Below are 6,815 nucleotides of genomic sequence, written 5' to 3' on the forward strand. Positions count from 1 at the left end.
AAAGCCGTGTGGAGAGGAGAGAGTGAGAGGCTGGATGTAAAAATACCGGCGGCTCTGACTCTGCCTGAACTTTGCTCCAGTTCTCTGCAGTGACAAAACCCCGGGGAGGTGGGGATGGGTACAGGCAGTGCTTCCCTGGCCACGAGTGCTCAGGAACAGGAGCTGCCCCAGCTCCGGGTTTGGAATCACAGAATTTCCTCAGCTGGAAGGTGTCGGAGTCCAGGACATCCCCTTGGATGAGCTGGGACCTGAAGAAGGGAATTTGAGCCCTGGACAGGGGGTGTGGAGCTGGTCCAGGGGGTTGGAGACCTTGGCACAGCCCAAGAAAACACTGGGTTTGATCTCAGCCCACGGGAGAAACTTCCAGCACAAGGAGAGGAATTGCAAATCACCAGGAAGTGAAAACAGTAGTTTAGCACTGTAGAACACACAAAATTCAGTAGTTTTGGGGTTCATAGAATAGAGGTAAATGGGGGACAGGATGGTGGGATTTGGGTGGTGCCTCGTGTCCCTCTCCTTCTCCCCCGCCCTCCATCCCCTGGGGTGGTGATGGCACAGGGCAGTGACAGTGGGTTGGGTCAGAGCAGAAATGACCCTTTTAGTGTGAGCCCTGGGCATTGGTGTGAAATTGTAAATACCCCACCCGTGGTTATCTGTATAAATGTGAGGTGACCCCATCGGGGGCCGTCCCCTCATGTCCCAGCCCTGCCCAGACCTCGGCTGGGAGCGGAGAAAACTCTGAGATATCAAATAACAATCAGAGGGATGAAAATGAGCCACCAGAAAAACAAAGATGAACCATCAGAAATGAAGGGGAACCATCAGAGGGAGGAGGTGAATTGTGCTCCTGACTCTGTGCAGAGATTTCCAGGCTCAGAGATGACCCAGGGGTCCACGGGTGGAAGATACAGATGTTGATGTTGATAATTTTAATGTTAAAACCTCGTGTTTGAACAGGAAGGCAGAACTGACATAAGTCAACCCCCCAAAGCTGCAGCAAATGGGGAATTGCACCAAAGCTTGGGATGGTTGTAAACAATTAGGGCCAATGTTCCCCCCTGAGCAGCACCACTGGAGCTGGATACAGCTTGGAAAAAGGGAGATGGAATAAAAAAAATGGGATGCTAAACACAGAGCCAACAGAATTAAACTGAGAATTAATTTCATCCATTATAACTGATTGCTGTAAATTAAAACTAGAAGGAAATAATTGGAAGCATGTAGCTTTTAGTGTTTCCTCCAGATTAGGGGAATTAGATTTTTTTTAAAATTTTATTTTATTTTTTATTTAGGAGCACTAAACTCCTCTGCTGTGCTCCCGTGTCTGCAGCAATGTACATCTTTCCTAAATCCTGATTTCTGATTCCTGATTCCAGCCTGGGCTTTGGGAACAGCAGCATTTCCTTCACTGGGGCCCAAATCCTGTGCCAATCCCACAGGGCTGAGCTGGGTTTGAGGGTTCCCAGAGGACAGGGAGGTGTTTTCTGATGCCAAAATCCTGCAGGGCTGGGATCATTCCTGCTGTGCCCCTCCAGAGACCCTCCAGCTCCAGGGATGGGCAAACACCCAGGACAGTGACCCCTCATATCCAGGGACAGGGATTCCTTGGGTTCCGTTTGTGCAGCAGGTTGGGATGATCACTGTGGTCCCCTCAGCTCCTCCTCGGAGCAATCCCAGGAAAACCTTTGCTGTGCTCTCAGCCCGCGTGGAGCAGGCAGAGGTTGGGGCTGAATCCCTCCTGCTGATCCCCCTGCAAAACCCTTTTGGGGCTCCCTCCTTCCTCTCTCCTTCCTCCCTTCAGGCCCAGGAATCCAGAGGACGAAGCTCCCCCCAGCACAGAGGGAGAGCAGAGCCTCAGAGGTTAAACCTCCTCCCTCTCTCCTCCCTGGGGATGTTTCCTACAAGGAGCAAAGCCTTGGAAAGGTCCCACTTGGGTGCTGGAGCCGATTTCAGGAAATGGATTTTTTTTTTTTTAATTTTTTTTTTATTATTTTTTTATTTTTTTATTTATTTATTTATTTTTTTTTTTTGGAGGGCTGGCTGTTCTGTTTTTCCTCAGAGGATATTTTTGTGCATTTATTTAATTAATTCCTTCAGCTTACATAAGGGCAATAAGATTTTTTTTTTAATTTTTTTTTTTTTTTTTTTTTTTTTTTTTTTTTTTTTGGCATGTCTGCAGTGCTTCCTTCCTCGAGAAGCTCCAACCCCCTTTGGCAGGAGCAGGAACAGTCAGATCTTGGTGAGGCCACTTCCCACCTGAGCTGGAGCCTTCCTGGGCTGGGTTCAAAGGCCACCAGCTCCAATTAATCCTGCAGGGAGCTGGGGTGACATCATTCCAGCCAGGACTGAACCCTGGATTTGAGTTTTTACACCTTCTAAAAGGGTGCTGAGGGATGCTGGGCATCTCATTCCCAACGGCAGCAGCTCCAGGAAGGCAAAACCCTGGTGGAGCCCAGGGAGAGGGAGGAGTGCCACCTACTGCAGCATCCTCACTGCCTGGCGAAAATAGAAACTTCTTGTTTTGTAGTTGGAAACATAAAGGAAAAGGGAAAAAAAAAAAAGAAAAAGAAAAAAAAAGGAGCGAGGAGGGGGTGTTAGAGAGAAGGAACCTAAAAAAAGGAATTTGCTGAATGGCATTTTGTGCCAGCTCCGTGTTTATAAATAGCCCCAATGACACTGCTCTTCGCACGACGGATTTGGGAATATTTCTGATCAGCAGAGAGGTTCGAGCTGCAAATAACAATAAATGTGTATAAATAAAAGGCATTAAAAACCCCGCTCTGTGTGGGATCGGCGACGCATCTCGGAGCCCACATCAAAGGGACTCAATTAGCAGACACATTTTCTAATTACATGTTCTGATTTACAACAAATCCGGGTTTCTGATGAAGCTTTGATTATTGGTGCAGATGGCGAGGACCGGACCCGGCGTTCTGCGCTCGCTGCCACTGCCAAGGCAACCACCTGCTGCTCCAGAGCGGCTCCTTCTCCTGCTCTGCCCAAACACCTCCCTTCTCCCAGTCCCCCAGGAATTGTCCTGAGCCCAAAGGTTCCTCAGTGAGCCACTGGGGAAAACAGAGGGAGGAAATTGTCATTGTGGGATGAAAAAGAGACCAAAAGCACCTCCCCACAGTCAGTCCATGGACTCCAGAGCAGCTCCTTCTCCTGCTCTGCCCAAACACCTCCCTTCTCCCAGTGCCCCAGGAATTTCCCTGAGCCCAGAGGGACCTCAGTGAGTCCCCAGGAATTTCCCAGAGGGACCTGAGTGAGTTCCCAGGAATTTCCCTGAGCCCAGAGGGACCTCAGTGAGTCTCCAGGAATTTTTCTGAGCCCAAAGACACCTCAGTGAGTCCCCAGGAATTTCCCTGAGCCCAAAGGTTCCTCAGTGAGCCACTGGGGAAAACAGAGGGAGGAAATTGCCATTGTGGGATGAAAAAGAGACCAAAGCACCTCCCTGGGCAGTCAGTCCATGGGTTTGCCCTTTGCAATCCTGCCTGGCACATCCAGGGACAGGGAAAGGGATTTTTTTCCAGCAGAACCCTCAGGTTGCTCACCCAGGTGTTATTTTTAATTACAGGCAGCATTCCCTCTCTGCTTCCCCTGCGTGTTATTTGCAGTTTTGGGGTGTTAATCCCTCCAAATGAAATGGTTTCTGAGCTGGTGGCTGGGACAGCTCTGGGGGACACAGGGAACCATCCCCAGGAGAGCAGGGCTGGGAGCAGCAGAGCTGAGATCAGGGAATCCCAGAGTGGTTTGGGTTGGGATGGGACCTGAAATCCCACCCAAGACCACCCCAGCCATGGCAGGGACACCTCCCACTGTCCCAGGACATCTCCCCTGTCCCAAGCTGCTCCCCTTATCCTGTGCAATGGGTTTTGATCCTGGTTTTCATCCTCCATTCAGGAAATCTGAATCCCAGAAGGGTTTGGGTGGGTTTGGGATCTTCAATCCCAGCTCATCCCACCCCAGGGACACCTCCCACTGTCCCCAATGTCCACCCCTGCCAGGGATCTGGGATTTGGGGCAGGACACGCAGCCCTGACAAGACCCACTGGATTCCCAGAGGAGCAGAGCTCCTTTTCTTGGGGTTTTCTCCAGCTGCTGCCAGGACCTGGATTTAAACCTGAGCAATTGGGCTGGAGAGGCTCTGCGGCTCATTAATAACCTGTGGAGCCATTAAGAGCTCTCGACAGAGATTTCAGCACCATCTTTTCGCCGTTGCAGAGTGAATTACAGGACCTTCCTCCCTGCTTCAGGGGAATGGCACAAGTGGCTTTTCCTGCACTTAGTTAAAGAAACAGCCACAGATCCCACGCCAAGGGCACCGATTAAATAATTATTAGAGAGTAGATGAGAAAACTCCTTTATCTTTGGCCTTGATGGCATTTTAGAACTGACACCTTTCCCCCCCCTCCATGGAGGGGAATTTACATTTAATTTACATATCAAAATAATTACCTCCTAAATTCCAGGGCTTGCTGCAGGCCTGGAGAGAATCTGCCTTTCAAAGGCTGCTCAGACCCCCTGGATGAGCTCTGGGCACTGGGAGCTCCATGAAAAAGCCCAGAAATCCTTCAGGAGGGATCAATATCTCCCAGTGGATGTGGATGTGGATGTCATTACCACACCCCTGACACTGCAGGAGCAGGTGCAGGACAGGGCTCCAAGTTCCCAGGAAAAAGTTATTTTTCCCTGGAATATGAGGATGCTCCAACCTTGAGAGCATCGTGTTGTTTTACTGCCCATCCTGGGCTTTAATACCCCAAATCAAAACCCAAAAAATTGAATTTACTTACGCTGAGCCCCTGACTGCTGCAATGTGGAAACAAAGAAACCACCAGCTCTGAGGGAGCTGGGTCTGAAATGTAAAAAAAGCTGTTAAATATCCCCTCTAATGGTCCGGAGAGGAGGATGTGTCTCCTGACAGCTCCGGCAGGGCCGTTTCCCAGGGCAGCCAGCTGTGAAAGACTCCTGGCTGCTCCCATTTAGCTGCTCTGGAGAAGCACAGAGAGAGCAGTTCCCTCTCCAAAGGTCACTCAGAGCCAGGAAAAGTGACACAAACCCTCCCAGCTGGGATTGCTGGGCACACACCTGCCCCAGCTGTGCTGCCCCGTGATTTCCCTGCTCCCAGACCAGCCCTCTGTGCTGCTGGTGTTCCTCAACCCGCTGGTTTACGGGCACAAATGTCATTTTTTAAATTATTGATAGATAATTATTGATGATTTTTTAATAGCTGGTAGATCTCATCCCTGCCCAGCCCTGGGGAAGGGGGATCCCAGGGGAGAGGAATGTTTGCTCTGGTTGGTCCAGGAGAGCAAAGAGAACCCAAAGGGCAGAGCTAAAAATCTTAATTTTATATAATCAGTTAATAAATGCCATTAACTTGCTCCTACACACCCCACCTAATGACGGCTTTGCTCTTTGCAATTCCCATTTATTCCCATTTTTGTGGGTTGTGGTGTGGGATGTGCACACAGTATTTATCCCATCCCCATCCCCATGAGCTGTTGGAACCAGGTGGGGCAGTGTTTTCCCAGGCCCCTCCTTTGGGCTCTTCTGCTCATGGCCCATCAATGCCTTGCCCAGGACTCACAGGGAACTCCCTCCAGGAGCTCTCTCTGTTTAATGGGCCATCAAGGAGCCACTGCACGACTCCTCATCCCATTGGGAGATGCTCCCAATGCCCAGGGGGAGGAGCCAAGCATTCCCACCTGGAGAGAATCTGGGATTTGGGACAGGACAAGCAGCCCTGAGCCACTGGATTCCCAGAGGAGCAGAGCTCCCAGACCTTTCTGTGGGATCACTGCTTCAGGAAGAGCCCCTCACCTGGACTGCTCCCCCCACCCTGCTCAGGGTGTGTTCTGACTCTGGCAGTGCTCCTTTGTGTTATTGCATTGATTTTATTTTATTTTATTTTATTTTATTTTATTTTATTTTATTTATTTTTACCTTTTTACCTTTCTTCTTATTAAATTGTATTTCTGACTTGGAGCCTCTCACTCATTTTGCTTTCAAACCACGACACAAATAAAGGCTGGTCTTCATTGGAGGCCTCCAGTACCAGACACTTAAAATATCCACAAAATCCCACCCCAACAGTGTGAACACAATTAGGTAAGTTTAGCAAATTAGCACAAATGACAAAAAATCACCAGTTGGAGACATCAGAGGTGAGGTAATTTCACCCCTTCTACTTCCTCCCCATTCAGGTAGGAACTAAACTTTGTTTATGGAAATATATCTTAAAGAGGTGGGTTTGGGCTTTGGTGCCCAGAAAGAACCAAGGCAGGACAGGGGGGCCTTGGGATGTGTTTTGTCTTTCTGCTCAGGGAACAGGTAGGAAAACTGGCCACAGATAACACAATGAGCTACAAACGTGTGTAAAGAATACAGGGAATATAGAAAAGGAGAACAGCAAAAATCATTTGGCATCGCTGCTTCTCATGCACAGAGAGGAAAGAAAATTCCCACTGAATGACCTGGAGTCGGAGCAGGATGGATGCTGCAGAAAAACAGGGCAAAAAAAAAAAAAAAAAAAAAAAGGGAATTATTTCAGCTGGGTTCAGGAGGAGTCAGTGGATTTAATGGTTCCTGGGATGGGGCTGCTAAATAAAATCCTGTGTAATTTAATAGCTGTGGCCAAGCCCATGGTATCCCAGCGGAGGCATTGAGGATCATTTTCTCTTTGACTAGTTTCATTCCACTTTTTCTTAGTCAATTAACACCAGGCTCCCCCATTAATATGAGGCAGGAGGAGCCTGGCGGGGCCCCTCTGCTCACCCAGAGATGATCAGGAGCAAACGGTGCCGTTCATC

General features: G+C 49.2%; 1 long non-coding RNA gene across 1 annotated transcript; it reads right to left on the reverse strand.

Annotated features, from left to right (window-relative positions):
- Positions 1-2,074: 2,074 nt before the first annotated feature.
- On the reverse strand, positions 2,075-4,908 carry LOC310919742. The gene is made up of 2 exons (XR_014591849.1): positions 4,797-4,908; positions 2,075-2,730 (listed from the first exon to the last, which is right to left on the reverse strand). It is a non-coding gene; the product is annotated as an uncharacterized lncRNA (long non-coding RNA).
- Positions 4,909-6,815: the final 1,907 nt, after the last annotated feature.

This window comes from Zosterops lateralis, assembly GCF_965231275.1.
Source record: "Zosterops lateralis genome assembly, chromosome: 28".
NCBI classification, from domain to species: domain Eukaryota; kingdom Metazoa; phylum Chordata; class Aves; order Passeriformes; family Zosteropidae; genus Zosterops; species Zosterops lateralis.